General features: G+C 38.7%; 1 pseudogene across 1 annotated transcript; it reads right to left on the bottom strand.

Annotated features, from left to right (window-relative positions):
• Window positions 1-5828: 5828 nt before the first annotated feature.
• Window positions 5829-7076, bottom strand: LOC307180199 (small ribosomal subunit protein uS5-like; annotated as a pseudogene). The gene has a single exon. The product of its transcript is annotated as a small ribosomal subunit protein uS5-like (transcript).
• Between the last annotated feature and the right edge of the window lie 20827 nt (window positions 7077-27903).

Genomic DNA, 27903 nt, shown 5'->3' with positions numbered 1-27903 from the left:
CCCATCTGGAGTTCCTTTGTGCTCCTGGGAAGTGCTCAAACTAATCCATTCGTAGCCTCACTCAATCAAAATTCTGTAAGCACTTAACTTCTCTCAAGATTTTTTCTATGCAATTATTCATTTAATCCTCAAAAAGAAAACCAATGAAGTATTAACACTGTCTCCCATTTACGAATGAGGAAACTTAGGCTTAGAGAGATGATATAACTAGCCCAAGGTCCCAGAGTTACTAAACTGACAGAGTAAATTCAGAAATTTGAATCTCCTCCTTACTAAGTATCTTTTCCCTCCAACCCTCACCCATCAGTGGACACCACATTATGAGACTGAGTGATAGACACATAGTGATTAGTGATTGAAGAAACAATGTCAGCGTTTATATGGTTCTAGGTCTTGGCATTTCCAACTACCAATCTGACATTTCCTCTTGAATGCCTTACAAGAATTTCAAACTCAAATGTCTCAAATTGAACTTAACATTTCCCTGACTCTTCCTTCCACTTCCCTCTGCTCAAACCAGTTCTCCCCTTCCCTGACAATAGCCCCTGTATTAGTTAAGGACACCACAATCTACCAAGTTGTCTGAGCCAGAATCATGCCCAGGAAGCTTTCTGTGCCCTTCTCTCTGTGTGTCCACCCTCACACCCATGCCCAATACTGATGATTTTACTCCTATGATGCTTTGCTAAACTCTGACCTATTTATACATCCCCGCTGCCAGAACTGTAATTCAAAGCTTCATTACTTCTTGCCTTCACTTTTACAAAAACCACCACTCACCATTTCTTTCAAGTCTCTTTTATTGGTTCTTCCTCATCAATCCAAATGCTTAACACTGGAGCAACTCAGAGCTCAGTCCATAGACCATGTCTCCATCTACAGTTCCTCCCTTGTGATATCATCCAGTCACATCATGTTTAATATCATGTATGTGCCATCAATTTCCCAACTTTTAGCTTCAGAAGCACGTATCCCCTAAATTACAGATTAATATATCCAACTTCCTGTTGGACACCTACACTTGGCTAGCTAATAAACATCTTAAACTTAAAATGCCCTAAACCAAACTCCAGATCCTCCATAAATCCCAAGCCTATTCCTTATCCTAGGCTTCCTCTTCTAGGTAAATGATAACTTTGTTCTTTCTGTTGCTCAGGCCTTGCTGATCCCAGGATATAGCAAGCATACTCTTGCCACAGAGTCTTGCTATTTTCTGCATTGGAAATGTTCTTACACTAGATATATATTTAATTCATTCTTCATGTCATCTAGGTCTCTACTCAGATGACATCTTAGCAGACATGACTTCCCTGACCACCCTGTATAAAATAGCACAACTTCTCCCCCATCACTCTCTACCCCTTTATTCTGCTTTTTTCTTCGAAACACTTATCATTACCTAACAAATTACATACTTATTTGCTTATTTGTTTGTGATCTATCCCAGCCGTCTAGAATGAAAGCTCCATGAGGACAGGGGATTTATTTTGCTCACTGCAGTATCCAAAGCACTGAGGAGGGTTCCTAGAACATAACAAGTACTCAGTGAACATTTGCTAAATTAATGAATAAATGAGATAAATAAATTAATATTTTTATTAGTAACTATATATACTCTGTATTCTTCAACCCCCAGTCACATGCTTATGCTGTTGTATCTGCCTGGAATGCCTGTGAAATTTTACTCATTCTCCTAAGTTCCAGTTCAAACGTTGCTTCCTCTGTAAAGCTCCATCAAATGCTCCCCTCCTCAGGCAGAATTAATCTTCCCCTTAAGTATCTTTGTACTGATCTAACCCTAGTATATGACTCTCTACCATACTCATCAGTTTCTGCCTTAGGTTGGAGTTATCTATGTACCAGGATGGTCCCGTGACAAAACATTGAGCTCCTTAAAGTGTATTCCCTGAAGTGTCTAGGATAGTGCCTAGAACATTGTTAAACTGAATGGAAGGAGGCTGAATGCTTATTATCAAAGTAGACAACTCCAATTAAAGATAATTAGCCTTGAGAATGGCAGTGTTACCAGCAACTCAATTAATGAGCTCTAATTGCTCTTCCCAGACATGGACATTAACTGGTATACAGCTTTGGGCTGTGACATGCATGGATCTCTTCATTGTTAACTTTAGTTCTCTGAGTTGTTGCTGCTGCTCTGCCCCTTCCTCCGAGCTACAGGCATAAGGACTAGGGAGTCCAGAGTGGGGTCCATGCCTTCCCCATTAGACTGGGGGAAACTCCCTGGTGTGGAACAATGCTTTTTTCTAAGGCTGGGGGCTACTTAGAGGGAGTGGACAATGTCTCCCTAGTCATATTGGGAGATCTTTAGAGTAAGGAGACCATTGCTTCTCCATCACGCTGGGGATACATCAGGGTAACAACAGTTTCTCCCAACAGACAAGTTTCCCCAGGGTGAAGATCATCTCCTGTTAAAAGTTGAAGTCCTCTTACTGTAAAGAAACTGTGTCTCCTCTATTGGAATTAAAGTTCCACCATGTAAGGGACTAAAGTCTATATGAAATGGGAGAACCATCTCTTGGTGATCCCAACCAGTCTCATGGCTTTAAATATCATCTATATGCTGAAGACTTCCAAATTAGTATCTCCTTCCCAAGACCTCTCCCCTAAGCTCCAGACTCCTATCCACCCGTCTAATCTCCTGATTTGATTACTAAAGAGCCTCTAATTGATCTCCTTGCTTCTATTCTTGCCACCCACCTATACTTTCCTTCTCAACAGAGAAGCCAGAATGATCTTTTAAAAATATAAGTCAGATCATGCCACTTTATTCAAAATACTTTGGATCTAAGTATTTTTTATTGTGGTGAAATACACATAACATACAACTTACCATTAGTGATTCTTAGTGCATTCAGTGTCGTGCAATCATTACCACCATCTAGTTGTAGAATTTTATCACCCCTACAGGAAACCCCATATCCATTAAATAGTCAATCCCCATTCTGCCCTCTGGCAACCACTTATCTGTCTTCTGTGGCTGTGGATTTGCCTATTTTAAACATTTCATATAAATGGAACCATACAATATGTGGCCTTTTGTGTATGGCTTCTTTCACCTATCATGATGTTTTCAAGGTTCATCCATGTTGTAGCACGTACCCATACCTCATTCCTCTCTATGGCTGAGCAATATTCCATTGTATGGCTATACCATATTTTGTTTATCCAGTCATCTGTTGTTGGACATTGGGTTGTTTCCTTTTATGGCTATTATGAATAAGGCTGCTATGAATATTCATATACAAGTATCTATTTGCATCTCTGTTTTCAATTCTTTGGGGTATGTACATAAAAGTTCTGGGTCATATGGTAATTCTATCTTTAACTTCTTAAGAAACCAACAAACTGTCTTCCACAGTGGCAAGATCTGATTTTCACTCAGAATAAAATTCCATACAATAACCTAAAAGGCCCTACATGATCTGATCCACCACCTACTAACTCTCTGACTTTACTCACTCTACTTTAGCCATCCTGGCTTCTCTTGTTGTTCCTCAAACTCACCAGGCTTCAAGGTCTTTACACTAGCTGTCTCCTCTGCCTGGAACATTCTTCCCCAGATATCTCTGTGATGCTCCTTCACTTCCTCTAGATTTTTTGTTCAAATGTCACCTACTTCTCTAGGTGAAATTGAAAACCTAGTCCCACTCCAGCACTCCCTATCCCCTTCCCCTGCTGTATGTATATATCCCTGCAGTCTTCTAGAGGTACCATAACAAAGTACCACAGACTGGGTGGGTTAAAGAACAGAAACTTATTTTCTCACACTTGTGGAGCCTACAAGTCTGAGAGTAAGCAGGGTTTATTTCTTCTGAAGCCTCTCTCTTTGGCTTATATATGGCTGTCTTCTCCCTGTGTTTTTTACAAGGTCTTCCCTTTGTACATGTCTCTGTCCAAATTTCCTCTTCTTATAAGGACATCAGTCACAATGGATTAGGGCCCACCCTAAAGACCCCAGTTTAATTTAGAACTCTTTGAAGTTCTTATCTACAAATACAGTCACATTCTGAGGCACTGGCGGTTGGGACTTCAATATATGAATTTGGAGGGGACACAGTTTTGTTCATAACACCTGTTTTATATTTTTCCTTAGCACTTATTAATATATAGTAAAACATACTATATATTTTATTCACATATTAAATGTATTCTTTGGTGTCTATTTCCCCAACTAAATATTCATTCATCCAATATATTTTTATTGGGGACCCATATTCCACTGTGCCTAGAATAGTTCCTAGAATATAAGTCCCCAATAGATATATATAGGATGAATGAATATTTCCTTTACCAGACTTAGAGGTTCCTGAGGACTGAAACTCCTTAGAGAATAAAAACTATCTCTCCCTCATCACCCAGGCCTTTCTTTCTTCATGGTCAGGAACCACTTCTCTTCTCGACTAGGCTGTGATTCTTCTCTCATTAAATACCAAGGGTAGTGTGTTTTGCTTTATATGAAATCATTCATTTCAAGTCCAATGCTAAAAGAAAAAAATCAATGCCTAGTGAATAAATTCTCTTTAATGTGTCATGTTAACAAAACTGTAGATTTATGACCCAACCATTTACCCTCCCTGCTTTGATGTTGGGCTTTTGATGCTAATGTGATTCATTTATCTCTTACCAATGTACAAAGACTGCTGAGCACAGGAACTTTTTGGTGCAGCAGAAAAAGTACTGAGCAAAAACTAAATAAAAAAATGAGTCCAGGTTCCGCCATTTGTCCCTAACTTTTTGTGCAACCTCACACGACTTCCTCTCTGAAGGACTCTGCTTCCTCAGGTGCAAAAGGAGAGGATAGGGGAAAATTTCTATGTTCCCAATCTTACTGAATGCCACCACATTTACCCAATTGCTTAAGCCAAAATCCTTATTATAACCCTGGATTTCTCTCTTTTCCTCACCCCTTATATCCAATCCATCAGTAAGTCCTGTCCTGTCCATTCTATCTTCTAAAAATATCTCCTATCAGATATATACTTTCTGTTTCTACTACTACTACCTTAGTGTAAGCCAACATCATCTCTAACCTGTACTACTACAATAATCTCTTAATCTGGTTTACCCACCTGAGTCTTTTTAAATGTCATATCTAAATATAATATTTATGTCATTCTCCTATTTGCAACCAATTATTTCTCCCCATTACTCTCAGGAAAAAGTTCCATAACCTGGTGTCTAAGAATTCTCATGACCTGGCCTCTACTTAACTCTCTAACTTCATGTCCTGCCTCATTCCTCATGCTTCAGTCCTTAAATACTCTCCCCCACTAAGATCCTACTTGCTCCAGTCCCTTAGCCTGGACTTGGGTCCTGTTCACAACTCCCACCAGCTACACACTCATACCTCTCCCCTTCATAAGACCACTCTCACTCATCTGACAAGACTCACCTGAGGTGACATCTCATGCTGGAATTTTTCCCTTTATCCTCACTTTACACCAATTGTCTCTCAATTGTGCTTCCACAAAGTTTTGCATCAACTGATAACAACATTAGCTCCTTGTACTGTAATTGTTCACTTAGCCACCATTCTCCCCCTATGAGACAATGAACTCAATGACAGGAATAATGTCTTATTCATCTCGGTATCTCCAGTGCCAAGCCCAAGCACCTTACACACAGTAGATACTCAGAGAGTAAGTTGAAAAGAAACTCAAAGTTCCCTTCTAGGATAAGTGGAAATACCCATGAACTTATACATTGGACCAAGTCATAAAAATTTAGTTCAAGTCCCTACTCAGTCCACTTCCTGTGTGACTGAAGTGCATCTGTGTGAAATAGATGCTAGTCAATAAGATTTAGTGAGCTTTTACTATGTGCTAGGCACTGTGTTGGGTGTTTTACCCAGAAAAATCTCAATTAATTCTCACAAACAACCCTCTGAGATAGATATTATTATTATTACATTATTACTGTTTTAGAGATGAGGAAACAGAGTTCATGTTGATAACTGAACTGATCACAGTCACAGAAGTTGGGATATAGAGTACTGGGGACTCTTTACAAAGAAGTAAGGAGACACAAAGTCATCTGGCCTCCAAGTCGAGGGCACTGGTGGTGAGAGACCAATAACAAGTTGTGACCTCTGGGGCAGAGGGGGACAGTGGCTCCAGTAGGCATGAGAGGCTGGCAGCCAGCCCCAATACTGCCAGAGCAAACTTGGTAACAGTCCAAGGAAAGTGGTAGAGTGGGTGAGGGAAAGAAGGAAAGTTTTTTTGTTTTGTTTTGTTTTTTTAAACCAGCTTCATTCACTTTATTTTTCTTATAGAAAACTATGTGGTGGCTACAGCTGGAGCCTGAGTCCTCTGCACGGAAACTCTGGTGTGGGTCTTTACAAGATGGTCAGTGAATTCCTGATACAGAGACTTGGTGAACACAGTCTCTTGCCAGAGATCAGGAGTGATATAACTGTAGGTCTTGGAAATGGCATCCAAATTGGCCTTGGTGAAGTTACCCAGCGTGGCAGTGCAGGCCCCCGCAGAGGTGTAGCAGCAGTCAATGCCAGCCATCATCAGTAGCTTCTTGGGCACGATGCCAGGGCCCCTGGGGGCAGGGAAGAGGCGCACCAGCACAGAGCCACAGAGGCCAGTCACCTTGCAAGGGACGGTTTGGGGCTTGCAGATCTTGTTCCCCCAGTAGCCTCGTCGCACGGGGGCAATGGAGAGAGAGCTTGGCCAGAATGATGGCCCCACGGATGGCAGTGGCTACCTCCTTAGAGCACTTCAACCAACATGTCCGTTGTAATCCCTGATGGCAACAAATGCCTTGAACCTGGGCCGCTGGCCAGCACGGGTCTGCTTTTGCACAGGCATGGTCTTCAAAACTTCATCCTTGAGGGATGCCCCCAAGAAAAAGTCAATGATCTCAGATTCCTTGATGGGCAGAGAAGAGAGACAGATCTCCTCCAGGGACTTGATCTTCATGTCCTTGACCAGGAGGCCCAGCTTGGTGACGGGGAGACCCTCCTTGTCCTCGGCCTTGCCTCCGCAAGCTCCGCGGCCTCGGCCCCCAGCCCCGGACGCTGCTGCTCTAGATACTGTGAGATAGGTCATCAGCTTCTAGTTTTGCCTCCTTTTCCTTGTTTTCCCTTAAAGGGTGTGTGTGTGTGTGTGTGTGTGTGTGTGTGTGTGTGTGTGTGTGTGTGTGTGTGTGTGTGTGTGTGTGTGTACTTGGGGGTAGGAGGAAGCAGGTGTAACTGGTTGAGTTTAACTGAGTATGAAATCTATTTATGGACCATGGGTGGCACTATTTTTTATGTGTGTTGGCTACCAACTGCCTCTCTCCCTGCCCTTTCCTTGGCTCCCTTGAGTCACTCTGCACTTCCTGGGCACCCTACTCTCCAAAGCCACAGGGGGCTTCCCAAAGAGAACATCTCCAGATTGTCCTTCCCCAGAATGTGTCAGGGTTTCAAGAAAAAAGTAAGGGCAATCAACCCTAGGTCTTTCTTGGCAAGGATTCACAAGAAAATCCTGCCACTGACATCTGATTTGAGTCTGAGAATATCTTGGGGGAGGGGGCGGTCATTCACCATCACCATCGTACTCTGAGATGAAGCTTTAAGACAGAAGGAAAATAATGGAGAGACTGGGTCCACTGATAATAAAAACTTATAGACTAAAACCCCTTTCTCTAGGAAGAAGCCGCTTCTTTCTAGAATGTCTGAGTTGACAAGCAGAATGTAAGCTGGGGATCGGCACCTATGTGACCTCTTGGGCCAGGCACTCTTAGGCAGAGAACAAGCCTGCACAACTTTGTAATGGATCAGATTTCCACAAAGGCTCGCTTTCCCACAAAATACAGCCATATTTCTTATTTTGGTATCTTGGCACACTCAGTTCTCTCTGCCAAGAACGACCTTTCTCCTCTTCTCAACCTTAAGCTTCTATTTATTAATCAAGCCTCTGCTCAAGTATCCTCTCCTTTGTGAAGACTTCCCTGATCTCCAGGCAGCTAAACAGCTTCTTATTCCTTTGGAGTCCCACGGTGCTGTGCTTAGACTTCTACTCCAGCAATTTTACACTGTTTTTGATCAAAGTTCTGTCTGCCTTGCTGGATCTCAAGCTCCTCAAGGAAAGGTGCCATGGCTAACACAACCTTGTATCTTATCCTGGCCCCCCAATCTCACTCCCCCAATCTCACCACTACTTGAACCACACAGGGCCTGGCACACTGTAGGCACTCAGCATATAAGGAACGTTGAACAAATACGGAACAATGTGAGGAATACTTGGTGTCAAGTAATAGGATACAGAAAAAGGAGAATTCCAAAATAAGAATCCAGTTTCCCAAAGCACCGAGCTGATCTCCCTGTGCTATGTGGCTGCCTCCCACTAGCTATCTATTTTACATTGGTAGTGTATATAAGTCCATGCCACTCTCTCACTTCGTCCCAGCTTACCCTTCCCCCTCCCCGTGTCCTCAAGTCCAGGTGGGTTAGGGAGGGTGAGAGGGACATGCAAGAGAGAGGAGATATGGGGATATATGTATACGTATAGCTGATTCACTTTGTTATATAAAGAAAAACTAACACACCATTGTAAAGCAATTATACTCCAATAAAGATGTTAAAAAAAAAAAAGAATCCAGTTTCCCAATAGAGCCTTGAAAAATCTCTGATGGATCAAGCTGATTCCTCTGCTGGCTGATGAAGTCAAATTCTCACAAGCCACAGAAGTGGCCATTTCAGTCAGCACTGAACAATTTCTTCAGTTTGGCTTTTGGGCAAGCTCTCTGCTTCTACCTATAGCACTATTTCGTGACATTCAGAGCCTAATTGCCATATTCCCTCTTGGCCCATAGTTAATGAACACATTTCCTTCCCTGATAGTGGAGCCACTCTGCAGGCCTTGTAATGGTTGGGAATGTTTCACCGTGGTGCTTTCTGGAGATAGCTTCTGGAGGTCACCTTGAGGATGACCTCCTTTCCTGCCATATTCTAAACTCATTGCTGTGGAGGTAGAATCAGTCCTGAGGAGCTCAAGATCTCTGGGAGGCTGGACATGGAAGAAACATGACTGGCCTCCCTGGTCTCCAGCCCCTTCTTTCCAGGTCCATTGTCCATTCACAGTTAACAAATGGATATAGGGATAACAACTCTACCTACTCATGATGGTCAAGTTAGCTTTTCCAGTATGTTAATCCCTTCCTTTACCTGCTGTTCTATTGACATGAGAAACCCCAAATCACCAGGTGGCAGCCATAGCTTTAAGTTTATTAGGAATCTTACAGTGTCCCCTGGTAGACGTATCCACCTTCTAGAAACCAGGCCACCTAGAACCACAGAACTTAAAGTTTTCAAGTGGGTCATTGGAAATGATGGTGAGTGGGGCCACTCCTTCTTCCACCCATTTCCCCCATATCTATGTAGTCTACCTGTTGGAGATGGAGCACCATATAATGACGATTCGTTCAAGACATAGACTGCTTCATTAAAGGACAGAATCTCCAAATCATAGGCATCATATCTAAGATGTTGCCTTATCTGAGCCTTCAAGAGACTATGCTAGTACTCTTTTAGGCTGGCAGCTTCTGGGTAATGTGACATATGACAGAACCAGTGGATTGCATAGTGACACACCCATTGTCATTCCTCCTTTGCCATGAAGTGAATTTGTTAATGCAAAGTAGTAATATGCAGGACCTCATGTTGGAAAATCAGACTTTCTTTGAGAACTCAAACAGTAGAGTTGTCTGATGCATTGCAGGCAAGAAAGGTAAGTCCTTACTCAGGATAAAAGTAAATCTACAGGGCAGGATGTAATCAACTTGCCACTAAATGTCTGGTTTGTCTCTTCAAGGGAAAGTACCATATTGAGGTTTTAGCATTGGCCTCTGGTACTGAAAGATCAGAAAGATACTCAAGATACCAAGTGGTAGTAGCTAATAAGTCTTGGTAAGAGAGAGCCCATGTTGTTGGTCCAATATGTAGTTTCTATCTCTGATATCATGATTACTCCACTCATAGGTGCATTGTGCAAGTGCTGGTATTCCAAAAACAGAGGCTGGCTGACATCTACTGAGAAAGTCATTCTGTTAACTTGTTTAATGCTTCTTTTTCAGTAGATGTTCTCTCATGAGCCTTACTGTGAGACATAAAGATCCTCACACTGTGTGCACGCCTTTAGGTCCATCCACATGCCTCTCCTTTTGCCTTGACCTTCCAATCTTGCTTCTCCCAACAACTTGACCAACCAGTCAAACTATTCACCACTGCCCAGAAGTCCATATATATGCTTATTTATGTCTCCACCCAAAGTGGATGATTGATCAGCTCTGCAACTTGAAGCATTTTTCCTTACTACTGTATTTCAGAGTTGCCTCAGACTGGGCCTGTAGTGCAGCTGTCATTCATTATTTGTTCACATCAACACAGGAACCAGACTCAGGCTTTTTCCTCCTCTGTCAATCAGTCATAGAGAAGGCCTTATGAGGCCACAGATGTGAGCTGAAAGAGAGGCCTTATTGCAACAACAGGGACTGGGGCACTGGTTCAAGTAACTTACTCATTCCCTCTGGACATACTCAGATCTAATTCCAAATACACTACTTCTATCATACCATGGATTGCTGCTGTGACGGCCCAATCTTATGGGTCTGACAGAACCCGGTTCACGAGGGAAGTTCTGGTTGCATAGTCGATTAATGTCCCATGGACAGACACTCATTCATTCTCTACCAGAACCAAATAGCAAATATGCAGTTTCTTTCTAAATGGTATATATTTCTCTGTGGTAGACAGTGTGGACTTACTTCAGAACCCTAGGGGTCTGTGCTTCACCTTTACTGTTCAGGTTCACCAGAGACTCTATATGGCATCTTCATCTACCACAAATATCTCTAGCACCATGGAATCTGCCAGAGGGTTTATCCCAAGAGACAGTGCCACTTGTACTGTAGCCAGACCTTCCTCAATGTCTTTTCTTGCTTTTAGTCCCACTTAACATGTCAAAGTCGTCTCATAGATGGGTCAGGCCAGTATTCCCAATTACAGTATATGTAGTCTCCAAAATCCAAACAGACCTACCAAGCACTGTGGTACCTTCTCAGTAGTAAGAGATGCAAGGTACAATAACATGTCCTTTTCAAGGAAGAGGCATGGCTGCATGGCCCAGATAACTTGATCCTTTAAAAATTCACCAAAATGACAAGTCCCTGTGTCCTTATGAGATTTATCTACCACCCTCTGGAGTTTATGAATCCAAAATATTTGCTACTTCCTCTTTATCAGAGCCAAGTAAATTGATATTATCAACATAGTGGACTAGCATGAGATCCTACAGAATTTCCAGACTATCAAATTCTTTTGGGACTATTCTGACAAAGAGCAGGAGAGTTAAAATAGACCTGCACGAAGACCATTAATATAGGCCACTGTCTATCCAGGTGAATGTAAATAACTTCTCATCCTTCTTTCTGATGAATATTCAAACAAATCCTTTAGCTATATCAAAGTCACATACCAAATACCAGAGGATATATTAATGATCCATTACAGTAAGAACACCATATCTAGTATAGAAGCACTACTAGGGGCTATTTTGTGTTAAGTTTATGTTAGTTTATCCTCATCTGCCAAGATCCACATGATTTTTGCAGGGTGAATTATATGGGATCAGAATATGGATTACCACTCCTGCAGGGTTTTGTGTGGACATAGCTTTTCAAATAAGTTGAGTAAATACCTAGGAGCATGATTGCTGGGTCATATGGTGAGATTTTGTTTAGTTTTGTAAGAAACTGCCAAATGTCTTCAAAAGAGGCTGTATCATTTTTCATTCTCATACTTAATGAATGAGAGTTCCTTATATGTGGAACCTAAAAAGGAAAAATTCAGAGAAATTGAGAACAGAGTGGTGGTTACCAGGGGTTGGGAGTGGGGGAAACAAGGAGATATTGCTCAAAGGGTACAGACTCCCAGTTATAAGATTAACAACGTAGTGACTATAGCTAATAATACTGTATCATATATATCATATAGTCGGAAGGAGACAGTGAAAATATCTTACAATGTGATAAAGCTAAAACTGAGTTATATCCTTGGAGCCTTGTGTGAGCACAGAAGAGGAGCATTTGAATTTGCAGAGGGACAGAAGTGTCATGGAGGATTCCATGGATGAAGTGGCTTTTGAACTGGATTCATTTTACCCTTCCTTTTCCTAACTGCTGGAGATACAACAGTGAGCAACACAGACACAACCACTGCTCTCTTGGGGCTTATATTCTAGTTAGGTGTGACTCAAATAAGCATAACTAAAAATTTTTTAATTGCCTTTAATTATGAGAGAGGAAGGATGGTGAAAACAAGGGAAACATTGCAAAGGCACAGAGATGTAAATGCACATCATGTGTCTGGGGACTCAGAGCCCATCAAGTGTGGCCCCAATATAAGCAGGGTTGGGACTCAGGTAAACTGAGTGAAACATCTGGGGCACAAAAAATTTAAGGAAGCACTCACTCTTAGGTTCATACCTTAGGCACCTCACTCTAGTCCCAGCTTTGAGCACAGGGTTTGTAATGGGGAGCTGGGAGAATTCAGATCAAGACACCAGACTGGGGCCATATTGCGAAAAGTCTTGCAAGCTTTACTAAGAAATTGGAGCTTCAGCTTTAGGTAATGGGAAATCATATTTATGCTTTAGAAAGGTCATTTTACAAACTGTGGGAAAAGGAGTAGGGTCAGTATATGACAGGAATCAGATGGCCATTGAAAAGACAACTGCTTTTCTCTGTATGTGACACTCATAGCTATTTCTGAGGGCTGAGGGGAAGGAAGGAGACAGCGCAGAGGAAGGCATTCAAGAACTGAAATGAGTGAACTCCAGGAGGGCAGGGACAGTTATCAATACTATTTCATTCTCAGTTGTAGACCCCAGTACCTTTGACAGTGCCTGGAGCATAGGAATAGTTTAATAACTATTTGTGAATGAATACATGAGTAAATGGAAAATATAGGAGCAAGATCCCTCAGGATCTTGGAGAGAAGAGATTTTCAGGGTAGGAATTTGTCTTATAAAGGAGAGGGACACTCCTTTCTTGGGAGAAGAGGCTAACACAAAGGTGATAACTCTCTGCTAGGAGATTGCACTGTGAAGACAAATGTAATGCCAGTGATCTTCTTAGGGGATGTAGCAATAATAAGACTGAGGACTAGAAGACAGTGAAGCAAGATATGCATGGCCTTGGGTCAGTGGTAGGGTAACTTGAGTGAGAAAGTCTCCAAGGGTTTTCCATGGGCCAGGGAAGCTCCCAAGCTATTGAATTGTTGTGATTTTCACAGACTCTAAAGAAGCTGTATATAAAAATCAATATATCCAATCCTCTCTCCCTCTCTCTCTTTCACACACACACACACACACACACACACACACACACACACACACACACACACACACGAGAGCCACAGTCAACTTACAATGGTCGGGAATGTTTTTCCCTGAGGATTACTTATGCCAAGTTTGAAGAAAGGCAGTTGAGTAGTGAAACTCAAAAAGTTTCTCATTCTACCCAGGGAAAAATAATCAAACAGAGCTAACGAGGTACAATGGAACTGACAATTTGAAAAGAACATTTTTATGGGAAGAAGAAACAAGATGGTTCACCTGGTATTCCCAACAGATACATTGTTATGTAAAGTCTGCAAGGGTACTCAGATATTCTGGGATGAAACAACACTGGAAAGACCAAAAGTTAGACTAAGGAGATGGTCTTTGGATGGCATAGTCATACCAAGCTGTTAAGAGGTTGTTGAGGTCATTTGGGAGACACCCTCAGCCTTTCAAGAGCATTTCAGGGCTAAGGCAAGCTCCTCTTGCCATTTATAACTGTCCTACATGGGACAGTTGGAGTCCAAAGTTGATCATTTATGAGTCATTTTATAGACTGTGTCCAAAATACACCACTCAGCAAGACGTTAATAGATATGCCATGAAAAAGAGATTCTCTGGTCTAGTCAGTGTGGAAAATACTGGGCTATATACAATTAATCTGTATGCTTTATTGCAGTATGTTTCAAAACCTTTAACATAGTAAATGGATACTATATCCAAGAAGGAGATAAAGTTTGCTGTTTCCCCAGTTATTTAACCCAGAATACCTGACTAGGGTTTTACAGACTGTCATTTGGGAAACATTGTTCTAAAGCATCATTCCTGGAAGGCTATTGTTAAAATGCAAATAGAACACTTAGGGGAAAGTAATACATTAACTATTAGCACCCACTTTCATATTTGATGACAACATGTTCCTGGAGGGATAGAGTATCAGAAATATACGTTGTTCTCAGGAAGCTCACAGTCTATTGGTGACAGAGAAAAAAGAATGAAATACACAATAAATATTATGGTAAGGAATTACATATGCTATAAGATGGTGGTGTCTTGGAAGAGGGTGGTGGCGGTGAAAAGGGAAAGAAATTGACAGATTTGGGAACTATTTTAGAGGTAAGATCAATAGAACTTAGTAATGGATTGAAGAATGTAGGGTGAAGAAAAGGTGAAAGTGAAAAAATGACCCTAAGGGGTTTGATTTTGCAACCACATGGGTGACGATGCCAATCACTGTGACAGACAGTGGAAAGGGGAGACGGTTGGGGGAAGACAATGAGTTTAACCTGTGGGAATTCTAAAGGCAGTTATTTTCAGGATCACCCTACATGGCTGTTATCACTCTCTCTGCTCTGCTACATGGTAATATGAACCAGTTCTCATGAGAGATGTCACATTAAAGATTCTGTCTAAGTCATTTATCCTCTTACTTATTTCTATGGTAGCTTAATTGATTAACTGAAATACCAGACATGGCCTACAGCAGTTAGGACTTCACAGACAAAACAGAGCTATTCACAGAATAACGTTGTTTCTGATCAAATATAGGAGATAACCAGATTAATGGATTAAAATTAACATTTATAAAACGTTTCACATTAAATGGGTGAAAATACAGCAAATTGTATGTAGTTTTTTAAAAATTTCTATTTACTCAATCAACCAATATTTACTGTGTGTCCAGTAACTGCCAAGTTCAATACTGAATTACACAAAGATGAATCAGTCAAAGTTCTTTCTATTGAATTGTTCAGAGTCTTGGAGTAGATGGGTGTCACAGATATGTAAAATTAAATGAAATAAAGTTTTAGAGGTTTTGTGATAAAAGGCCATAATGGACTTAGTAAGGGAACAATGGTGGAAATATGCCATTCTAGTTGAGGATGGGCAAAGAACTTGACACAAACTCATTCTTGCACAATAGAAAAGATGTTTTCCAAGTGGACAAAATAGTGAGATGGAACACAAGAATGACATTCCAGAAAAAAAAGAACATTATTGCAAAGACATAGATGTTTAAAATATGTCTTGCAGGTAATAAGAAGCAATTTAAGGATTTTAAGCAAAGAAGTAATAAGTCAGATTTATGATTTATAACGATAACACTGGCAATTATATGGAGGGCAAATCAGACAGAACAAGGCTCTTCCTGAGGGCCCTGAGGGCAAGAAAGCAATTAAGAGCTTCTGAAAGAGTTCAAATAGGAGATAATGGAGCAGTATCTGTGGGGATGGAGAGGAGATAGATCAAAGAGATGTCAAAAAGGTAGAACTTACTGACTTTCTGCATGTGCTATGGACATCAAGAATGGAGTCTAAACTTAATTCTCTTATTTTTTTTCTACATGAACAACTTAATTGATAGTACTTCTTTCAGTAAGATGGGAAGATTGGCAGAGGGAAGTTTGGGGTGGAAGATGATGATTTTAGTTTTAACATGAATGTGAAGTATCAGAGAGATGTGAAGATACTCGTTACACATTTAGATATATGAGCCTGGATTCAGATGAAAGGTCTAGCTGGAAATATATTTAAGAGTTGGCAATGTGTATGTGGTATTTGATTAAGAGGAATGGAAGGACTTCTGCTTCCTAGTAGGGTGGACAAGCACCCTTGTCAAAAACACTACATTTTAAAAAATGCATAAAACACTAACACACACATACAAATGAATAAAGACAAAGAAAGTATGATGAACATAATGAAACATGACCTCTTTGTCATGCATAGAACAACTCCAACCAAAAATGGCAGGATTCATTTGCTTTTCATGGGTATAGGGAGCATTTAACAAAATTGATCATATGTTTCACAACACAGAAAGCCTCAACACGCTTATAAAGACTGAAATCATTCAAAACATCTTCTTGACTTCAATGGAAGTAACCTAGAAACCAACAGTAAAACAATAAATAAAATATATTTTACATTATTAAATAATCAAAGGATCAAAGATAAAATCCCAAGTAAAAATATTTCAAAGTGAAATAGAATAAATACAATGAATATGTCAAAATTTGTGGTAAGCAGCTTTAACAGACATTAGTAGAATATGTGTGTGTATATATATATATATTCTCATATTACAATCGAGGAAACACTGAAAATCAATTTTTAAGTTTACATTATAAGAAGTTAGAAAAATAATGGTAAAGTTTAACGTTAGACTATTATAAGGAAGAAAATAAGAAATATCTGGTTATAAATCAATTTAATTTTAAAAATATAAAATAGAGAAAAATGAAAGGGACAAAACTGTGTTCTTTGAAAAGCTGAATAAAATTGATAAAATGTCTAGTAAGACTGGTTAAGAAAAAGAGAAAACAGAAATTACTAATATCAGAAAAAAGGCATATTGCAAGAGATCCTAAAGATATTTAAAACTAATGAGGTTATTGTGAACAAATGTATGCAATTAAATTTAAAATTTAGAGAAAAAAAAGCAAATTGCTTGAAAATATGATTTACCGAAGCTGAAAAAATAATGCACAGGAAATCTGAATAATCCAATATCTGTAAAGAAATTTACTCTATTACTTAAAACTTGCCCATAACAAAACCCCAGACCCAGCATTTAAGAAAGAAATAGCATTAATTTTGCAAAATTCATACACATAACTAAATAAGAAGAAAGACATCTCAGATATTTTTTAAGAAACCAACAAAACTTTGATTCCAAAATCTGATCAGGACATTGAAAGAAAGAAAAATCACAGACAAATCTCTCTCATGAATATAGATGTTAAAAAAAAAACCCTTACTAAACCTTTAACATTTCAAATCTAGCAATAAATAAAACAATAGAATATATCACAATCAGGTGATCTTCATTCTGGGTATCCAAGGGTGGTTTATCATTCAAAAATCATTCAATGTAGTTCATCACATTACCAAAGGTAAAAACAGAAAAATCAGAACCATATTAATAGAGGCAGAAATGGTATTTGACAAAATTTAAAACATGCTCGTGGTAAACGTTTATAGCAAAATAGGAATGACAGGCAACTTGCTCATTCTAAGAAAAAACATTTCAAAAAGACTTCAGCAAACATTACATTCAATGGCAAAAATGAAATATTTTACCATCACTATTAAAAAAAAACACCAGGGATGACTTCTATTATCACCTTTAATCAAGTTTGTACTGCAGGTCCAAACTAGTACAATAAAACAAGAAAAAGAAATTAAAGTCATAAGGATGAGAAAGGTTGAAATAAAATTTTCATTATTTACACACGAGATTGGATACTTAATGAAACCAAGGAATTTATGAACATACTCTTAGAATTAAGTGAATTTAGCAAGTCAGGATACAAAAATCAATTTTATTTATTTCAGCAACAAACATTTAAATTAAAAAGGAAATTTTATCATCCTGCACAACATGGATACTCCTTCCCAGCAATCTTCCTGTGCCATTTGTTCACTTCACACAGGCGCCATCACACACAGCTGCCACCTGAGAGGAATGCACCTTGGCCATCCTATTTCATCCTATTTTCATGCCACCCACCACAATCTTTCTTCTAAATTTACTTCCCACACCTCAAGTTCGTTTGACAGATGTGTATACCCACCTCCTGCTTTAATTTTCTTCTTGGTATTTATTACTATCTGATTTGCTTGTTTGTTTATAATGTCCCCACCATTAAAATAAAGTCTCCATTATAATATATACAAATGTAATATAAAATAGGTATATAAATATATTATATATATTATATTGTAAAAATATAAATATATATTATCAATAAATATAAAATATAATATAAAAAATTGAAAAGGAAATTTAATGACATTGTGATACAGTTCTGTGTCCACTTAGCTAGGTTCTAGTCTCCAATTATTCAAATATTAATCTATATGTTGCTGTGAATGTATTTTGTAGATATGATATATAGTTGACTCGAAGCCAAAAGAGATTATCCTAAATATGGGTGGTCCTGACTGAGTTTGTTGAAAGGCCATAACAGCAGAGAGAGAGAGAGAATAGCTTATGTGAAATGGGGACAAGTCTGAAATCCACTGGGCAGATTAAACACATTTAAACTGGTTCCATTCCTCTGATGAAACCTTGACTGATACAGACTTTTCTTAGAATTGTATAAGAAATCAAAGGCCTAGATACAGATATGAAAATGTGAAAGACTTTTATACTGAATATTAAAATCACATTTTGAGAAAACATTTAAAGATGTAAGTAAATGGATATATTATGGATCAGAAGACTATTGTTAAGATATAAATTCTCCCCTAATTATAATAATATATAGATTCAACACAATCCCAATGAAAATCCCAGTATGTTTTTGTAAAATATACTAGGCAATCCTGAAATTCATAAGGAAATGCAGAGGGTCAAAAATAATTGAGATTTTGAAGAAGATGAGGAAAGAGGAGGAAATAACTACCAGATAAGAATACTTATTATAAAAAGACAGTAATCCAAGAGCTGTAGTATTGGCAAAAGGTTAAACAAACTAATTATTGGAACAAAATCTAAAGTCCAGAATCAGACACATATGTATATGATGATCTGATTTATGACAAGAAGAAACTGCAGTACTTTGAAGAAAAGATGGTATGTTTAATAAATAGTTCTGAGTCAAGTGAATATCCATATGGAAAAAAATCACCTTTGGAGAGACTTCCAGAATGGTAGTTTAAGGAACACAGTGGACACTATCCTCAGCAAAACAAGCTTTTACCTACAGAAAACTATTTTTAAAAACATTTAAACATTTAGAATGTAGAATGGGGATATATGTATATGTATAGCTGATTCAATTTGTTATAAAGCAGAAACTAACACACCATTGTAAAGCAATTATACTCCAATAAAGATGTTAAAAAAAAAGAATAAAGAAAATCACAAAAGACCATAACCCTCACTCTACAAATGAGAACAAGCTGGATAACATACAAAAGTATAGTGTTTTTCTAATCCCATCAGAGATTTGAGGCTGCAAAGGATTAGAAGAAAAAGAACTATTTTTGCAGAAAATGATAAGCCATTCCTGAGAGATTCATGGTCATTTTATCCCTAGAAGAATGCCATGGATAGTGGTAAGGAGAGACCAGCCAAACTTCTTAAAGAAACATTAAATGTCCCATGTTGTCTGGTGTGACATTTTAGATTCCCAAGGAATCTCATTCAATTAGTTAATTTTTACCCACCTACAAACTACTTCACAAAGCCTTCACTAAATGCATGGGAGTAACACACTAAAATCTAAAACTGACAGAGATATCCCACATCAAGTTGTGTTGTGCATGAAAACTGTTTTTCTGTACATTCACAACAGAAAAACTGTTATGAATCACTGCAGGTCTTCTATGAATCTAAGTCAGAGGCTGATGAAAGCCAGCAGTGGGTCAGGGTAGTTGAAAGACATCTCTCTGCAACAATCCAAATCTTCAACTAATACAAGATAGCAGCTAAAGTAGTCCTTTGAAAATGGGGAGAGGCGGGGGGAGGGCATAAGACATCAGTATAAAGTGGTATCTCCTGAAGCACAGAAACCCAGAGGGGAGACAGGATTGGAGACCTAAGAGAACTAATCAGAGGACCAAATAGCTGACATCCAAGCTCTGAAACAGAGAGAAATCCTCCACAGTTCTTGAAGTGAGCAGCAGGCTGTAGAGCACAAAGCAATCTTCACAGTCCCCTCTGTGCTTAGATCCTAAACTCTGATATAGGGGCATCTTAAGTATACATTGCTAAGTGAAAGAAGCCAATCTTAAAAGGCTACATACATACTGTATGATTCCAACTATGTATATGACATTCTGAAAGGCAAAACTATGGAGGCAATAAGAAGATCAGTGCTTGACAGGAGTTCTGGGGGAGGAAGGAAGGGATGAATAAGCACAGCGTTATAACAGGAGTTTTAGGGCAATAAAACTATCCTCTGTATGATACTGTATTGACGAATACACTTATAATGTCAACACTAAGAGTAAACCATGGATTTTATTTAATAATAATGTATCAATATTGTCTCATTCTTTGTAACAAGTGTACCACAGTGATGCAAGATATTAAATATAGGGGAAGTTGGGGGTATTGAGGAGTATATGGAATCTATGTACCTTCCTCACTTTTTCTTGTAAACTTAAACTGAAAAAAAACCACATAAAGCCTATCAATTAAGCAAAAACATAAAAATGCAGTGAAAGCAGTAGTGGGAAATTGAGAGCTATATAATGCACAATAAAAAAGATGAAAAATTTCAAATAAACAGCCTTACCTTCCACCTTCAGACACTGGAAAAAGAAAGGTAAATCAAACTCAAAGTAAATAGAAGGAAAGGATAAATAAGGATTAGAGCAGAAATTAATCATAAATAGAAAAAAATGGAGAAAAATAAAACCACCCAAAGTTGGTTCTTTGTAAAGATCAACAAAATCAACAAACATTTAGCTAGGATGACCAAGAAAAAAGACTCAAATTACTAAAGCAAAGAATAAGAGAGGCACTATTACTACCAACCTTATAGAAATAAAAAAGGATTATAAAAGAACAGTATGAACAACAAATTAGATAAGACAAAATAGACAAATGCCTCAAAAGACACAAACTATTGAAAATGACTGAAGAAGAAATAGAAAATATGTGTAGAGAAGTAGGGAGATTGACTCAGTCATCAATAACTTGTCATAAATAAAAGCCCAAGACTGAATGGCTTCACTGGTAAGTGCCATAAAATTTCTTTAAAGTGAAAAAAAATCTTTTTAAAGAATTAGCACCAATCCTTCTCAAAATCTTCTAAAAAATAGAAGATAATCACTTCTTTTCAATTAATAGAGACCAATATTTCACTGATATTATTAAAATCATAAAAACACAACATTAGACTACAGCCCAATATCATTTATGATATATACACTAATACCAGATTCTCAACAAAATACCAGCAGAGTGAATCCAGAAACATAAAGAAATGAGTATGCAACATGACTAAGTTGAATTTATCCTAGAAATGCAAGTTTAGTTCAGATTCCAAAAGTTAATCAATGTAATATAGCACATTTACAGAAAAAAAGACAAAAAATCTCAGATATCTCAACAGATGAACAAAAAGCATGTGACAAAATACCACACTCATTCATGATAACAACATTCAAAAAACTACAAAGAGAAAGGAACTTCTTCAAGCTGATAAAGGGCATCTATGAAAAAACCCAGCTAATGCCATACTTAATGGTGAAAGACTATAAATTTTCACCCTAGGATCAGGAACAAGACAGGATTTTCATCCTCACCACATCTACACAACACCAAACTGGAGGGACAAGCTAGGGCAACTAGACAAGAAAATGAAATAAAATGTATCCAGATAGGAAAGTAAGAAGTAAAGTTATCTCTATATGTAGATAATATTATATTATATATAGAAGGTTTTAAGTAATCTACACAAAAATAATCTATTAAAGCTAATAAATGAATTGAGCCTGTTCATAAGAGAAAAGATGAATACACAAATATCACATGTATTTCTATACACTAGAACCATCTGAAAATTAAATTAAGAATTCAATTCCATTTACAATAGTGCCAAAAGGAAGAAAATATATAGGAATAAATTTTAACAAAGAAGTGCAAGATGTGTACATTGTAAACTAGAAAATATTGCCAAAAGAAATTAAAGGTCTAAATAAATGGAAATATGTTCCACATTCATGACTAGGAAGACATAATGTTAATATCAATACACAGATTCAACACAATCCTTGTCAAAATTCCAACAGTCTGATTTTCAGAATTTTACCATCTCATCATAAAATTTAAATGGAAATGAAAGCCAAAACAATCTTTATTTTAATTTAATTTATTTTTTTACACAGCAGGTTCTTATTAGTTATCCATTTTATACCAAAACAATTTTGACAAAGTAGAAATAAGTTGGACAACTCACAATTCCCATTTTCAAAACATACTATAAAGCTACAATACCCAAAAGAGTGTGGTTCTTATATAAAGATAGATATATTGATCAATAGGACAAAACTGAGTCCAGAAATAAACTCTACCTCCATGGTCAATTGATTTTGACAAGGATACCAAGACAAGATAATGGGCATAGAATATTCTCTTCAACAAATGCTGTTCAGATAACCAAATATCCACATGCAAAAGAATGAAGTTAGACCCTTACCTCACATCATACACAAACATTAACTCAAAATGGATCATATACATAAAGAGTTAAAACTATAACTCTTAGAAGAAAATCTTCATGATTTTGGTGTTAGCAGATGGTTTCTTTAATATGAAACTAAAGCACAAATGACAAAAGATAAAACAGACAAATCAGATTTTAACAACAAAAAAATACTCAAAAAATTGCGTATAGAAGGAAAATACCTCAACACAATAAAAACCATATATGACAAACCCACAGCTAATATTATACTCAATGGTAAAAGTTTGAAATCTTTTCCTCTAAGATCAGGAACAAGACCAGGGTGCCCACTCTCATCATTCTTATTCAACATAGTACTGGAAGTCCCAGCTAAAGCAATCAGGCAAGATCAAGAAATAAAAGGCATCCAAACTGGGGAAAAAAGATGTAAAATTATCTTTATTTGCAGATGATTTTATCTTTTTTTTTCATTGCTGATTTTTTTAAAATAGAGCAGGTTCTTATTAGTCATCAATTTTATACACATCACTGTATACATGTAAATCCCAATCACCCAATTCATCACAACCCCACCCCCACCCCCGCTGCTTTTCCCCCTTAGTATCCATACGTTTGTTCTCTACTTCTGTGTCTCAATTTCTGCTCTGAAAACCGGTTCATCTGTACCATTTTTCTAGGTTCCACATATATGCGTTAATATATATTTGTTTTTCTCTTTCTGACTTACTTCACTCTGTATGACAGTCTCTAGATCCATCCATGTCTCAACAAATGACCCAATTTCGTTCCTTTTTATGGCTGAGTAATATTCCATTGTATATATGTACATCTTCTTTATCCATTCGTCTCTCAATGGGCATTTAGGTTGCTTCCATGACCTAGCTATTATAAATAGTGCTGCAGTGAACACTGCGGTGCATGTGTCTTTTTGAATTATGGTTTTCTCTGGGTATATGCCCACTGGTGGGATTGCTGAGTCATATGGTAATTCTATTTTTACTTTTTTAAGGAACTTCCATACTGTTCTCCATAGGGGCTGTATCAATTTACATTCCCACCAACAGTGCAAGAGGGTTCCCTTTTCTCCACACCCTCTCCAGCATTTGTTATTTGTAGATTTTCTGATGATGCTCATTCTAACTGGTGTGAGGTGATACCTCATTGTAGTTTTGATTTGCATTTCTCTAATGATTAGTGATGTTGAGCAGCTTTTCATGTGCTTCTTGGCCATCTGTATGTCTTCTTTGGAGCAATGTCTATTTAGGTCTTCTGCCCATTTTTGGATTGGGTTGTTTGCTTTTTTAATATTGAGCTGCATGAGCTGTTTATATATTTTGGAGATTAATCCTTTGTCAGTTTCTTCGTTTGCAAATATTTTCTCCCATTCTGAGGGTTGTCTCTTCGTCTTGTTTATGGTTTCCTTTGCTGTGCAAAAGCTTTGAAGTTTCATTAGGTCCCATTTGTTTATTTTTGTTTTTATTTCCATTACTTTAGGAGGTGGGTCAAAAAAGATCTTGCTGTGATTTATGTCATAGAGTGTTCTTCCTATGTTTTCCTCTAAGAGTTTTATAGTGTCCGGTCTTACATTTAAGTCTCTAATCCATTTTGAGTTTATTTTTGTGTATGGTATTAGGGGGTGTTCTAATTTCATTCTTTAACATGTAGCTGTCCAGTTTTCCCAGCACCACTTATTGGATATTATCTTACATATAGAAAATCCTGAAGACTCCACCAAAAAAAACTGTTGGAACTGATCAACGAATTCAGTAAAGTTGCAGGATATGAAATCAACATATGGAAATCAGTTGTGTTTCTATATGCTAACAGTAAAATAACTGAAAAGAAATTAAGACTATCTCATTCACAGCAGCATCAAAAACAATAAAATATTTAGGCAAAAATTTAACCAAGGAAGTGAAAGATCTGTACACCGAAAACTACAAGACTTTAATGAAAGTAATTGAAGACACAAACAAATGGAAAGTTATCCCGTGTTCTTGAATTGCAAGAATTAATATTGCTAAAATGTCCATACTACCTAAAGCAATCTATAGACTCAGAGCAATTCTTATCAAAATTCCAGTGGCATTTTTCACAGGAATAGAAAAAAAATCCCCAAATTTGTATGGAACCACAAAAGACCCCAAATAGCCAAAACGATTCTGAAAGAAAGAAAAGGAACAAAGCTGGAAGCATCATACTTCTTGATTTCACACTATATTACAAAGCTATAGTAATCAAAAGAGTATATTACTGGTGTAGACCAGTGGAACAGAGTAGAAAGCCCAAAACAAGCCCCTGCATATATGGTCAACTAATATTTGATGAGAAAGCCAAAAATACAGTTGACTCTTGAACAACATGGGGGTTTGGGGCACCAACCCCCACACAGTCAAAAATCTGTATATAATTTTACAGTCAGCCCTCTCTATCCATGTTTCCAAATCTGAGTATTAAACTAACCACAGATCATGTAGTCCTGCAATATGAATTTATTGAAAAATTCTGCCCATAAGTGGACCCATGCAATTCAAACACATGTTGTTCAAGGGTCAACTGTACACAGTGGGGAAAGGATAGTCTCTTCAAAAAATTGTATTGGGAAAACTGGATAAACACAAGCAAAAGAACGAAATTGGATGCCTATCTTATGGCACTCACAAAAACTTACTCAAAATAGATTAAAGACAAATGTAAAACCCAAAACTGTGAAACTACTAGAAGAAAACAGCATAGGGGGAAATCTCCTCAACATTGGTTTTGGCAACAATTTTTTGGATACGACAGCAAAAGTAAACAAGTTGGACTAAGTCAAACCAAAAAGCTTTTGTACAATCAGCAAAACAATCAGCAAAATGAAAAGGTAACTTACTGAATAGGAGAAAATACTTGCGAACCACATATCTGATAAGGGGTTAATATCCAAAATATATGCGACTCATACAACTGAATAGCAAAAACAAATAGTCTTATTTAAAAATGGGTTGAGGGAAAGCTTCAGAGCCACGGAGCAGAGTGCAGCAACAGGGGTGCAGAAGGCAAAGCGGAGAGATTCCCGCACAGAGAACTGGGGCCGACCGGCAGGCACTCACCAGGCCGAGATGCTTGTCTGCTCACTCACCAGGGCGGGCGGGGCTGGGAGCTGAGGCTCGGGCTTCGGTCCGAGCGCAGGGAGAGGACTGGGGTTGGCGGCGTGAACACAGCCTGAAGGGGCTAGTGCGCCACGTCTAGCCAGGAGGGAGTCCGGGGAAAAGTCTGGACCTGCCGAAGAGGCAAGAGACTTTTTCTTCCCTCTTTGTTTCCTGGTGCGCGAGGAGAGGGTTTTAAGAGCGCTGCTTAAAGGCGCTCCAGAGACGGGCGCGAGCCGCAGCTAAAAGCGCGGACCCCAGAGACGGGCATGGGACGCTAAGGCTGCTGCTGCCGCCACCAAGAAGCCTGTGTGCGAGCACAGGTCACTATCCACACCCCACTTCCGGGGAGCCTGTGCAGCCCGCCACTGCCAGAGTCCCGGGAACCACGGACAACTTCCCCGGAAGAACGCATGGCGCGCCTCACGCTGGTGCAACGTCACGGCGGCCTCTGCCGCCGCAGGCCCGCCCCGCACTCCGTGCCCCTCCCTCCCCCGGCCTGAGTGAGCCAGAGCCCCCGAATCAGCGGCTCCTTTAACCCCGTCCTCTCTGAGCGAAGAACAGACGCCCTCCAGCGACCTACACGCAGAGGTGGAGCCAAATCCAAAGCTGAGCCCCTGGGAGCTGTGAGAACAAAGAAGAGAAAGGGAAATCTCTCCCAGCAGCCTCAGGAGAAGCGGATTAAATCTCCACAATCAACGTGATGTACCCTGCATCTGTGGAATACCTGAATAGACAACGATCATCCCAAATTAAGGGGGTGGACTCTGAGAGGAAGATTTATGATTTTTTCCCCATTTCCTCTTTTGTGAGTGTGTATGTGTATGCTCCTGTGTGAGATTTTGTCTCTATAGCTATGCTTCCACCATTTGTCCTAGGGTTCTATCTGTCCGTTTTTTTTTTTTGTTCTTGTTTTTTTATTTTAATTTTTTTCTTAATAACTATTTTTTAGTTTAATAACTTTACTTTATTTTATCTTTTTTCTTTCTTTCTTTCTTTCCCTCCTTCCCTCCTTTAGACAACGAATCATCCCAAATTGAGGAGGTGGACTTTGACAGCAAGATTTATGATTTTTTCCCCTTTTCCTCTTTTATTGAGTGTGTATGTGTATGCTTCTGTGTGAAATTTTGTCTGTATAGCTTTGCTTCCACCATTTGTCCTAGGGTTCTATTTGTCCTTTTATTTAAATTTTTTCTTTTTTTCTCTTAAAAATTATTTTTTTATTTTAATAACTTTATTATATTTTATCTTACTTTATTTTATTTCACTTTATCTTTCTTTCTTTTTTCCCTTCCCTCCTTCCTTCCTTCCCTCCTCCCTCCCTCCCTCCCTCCCTTCCTCCCTTTCTTTCTTTCTTTCTTTCCTTCTATCTTTCTATCTATCTTTCTTTCTTTCTACTTTATCTCCCTTTTCTCCTGAGCCGAGTGGATGAGACGCTCTTGGTGCTGCAGCCAGGAGTCAGTGCTGTGCCTCTGAGGTGGGAGAGCCAACTTCAGGACACTGGTCCACAAGAGACCTCCCAGCTCCACATAATATCAAACGGCAAAAATCTCGCAGAGATCTCCATCTCAACACCAGCACTCAGCTTCACTCAATGACCAGCAAGCTACAGTGATGGACATCCTATGCCAAACAACTAGCAAGACAGGAACACAACCCCACCCATTACCAGAAAGGCTGCCTAAAATCATAAAAAGTCCACAGACACCCCAAAACACACCACCAGACGTGGACCTGCCCACCAGAAAGACAAGATCCAGCCTCATCCACCAGAACACAGGCACTAGTCCCCTCCACCAGGAAGCCTACACAACCCACTGAACCAACTTTAGCCACTGGGGACAGACACCAAAAACAACGGTAACTACGAACCTGCAGCCTGCAAAAAGGAGACTGCAAACACAGTAAGATAAGCAAAATGAGAAGACAGAAAAACACACAGCAGATGAAGGAGCAAGATAAAAACCCACCAGACCTAAAAAATGAAGAGGAAATAGGCAGTGTACCTGAAAAAGAATTCAGAATAATGATAGTAAAGATGATCCAGAATCTTGGAAATAGAATAGACAAATTGCAAGAAACATTTAACAAGGCCCTAGAAGAACTAAAGATGATACAAACAATGATGAACAACACAATAAATGACATTAAAAATACTCTAGATGGGATCAATAGCAGAATAACTGAGGCAGAAGAATGGATAAGTGATCTGGAAGATAAAATAGTGGAAATAACTACTGCAGAGCAGAATAAAGAAGAAAGAATGAAAAGAACTGAGGACAGT

The sequence above is a fragment of the Stenella coeruleoalba genome (genome assembly GCF_951394435.1).
Source record: "Stenella coeruleoalba genome assembly, chromosome: X".
In the NCBI taxonomy this organism is placed as follows: domain Eukaryota; kingdom Metazoa; phylum Chordata; class Mammalia; order Artiodactyla; family Delphinidae; genus Stenella; species Stenella coeruleoalba.
Note: the sequence above shows the minus strand (reverse complement) of the source record. Positions and strands in the feature narration are given on the sequence as shown.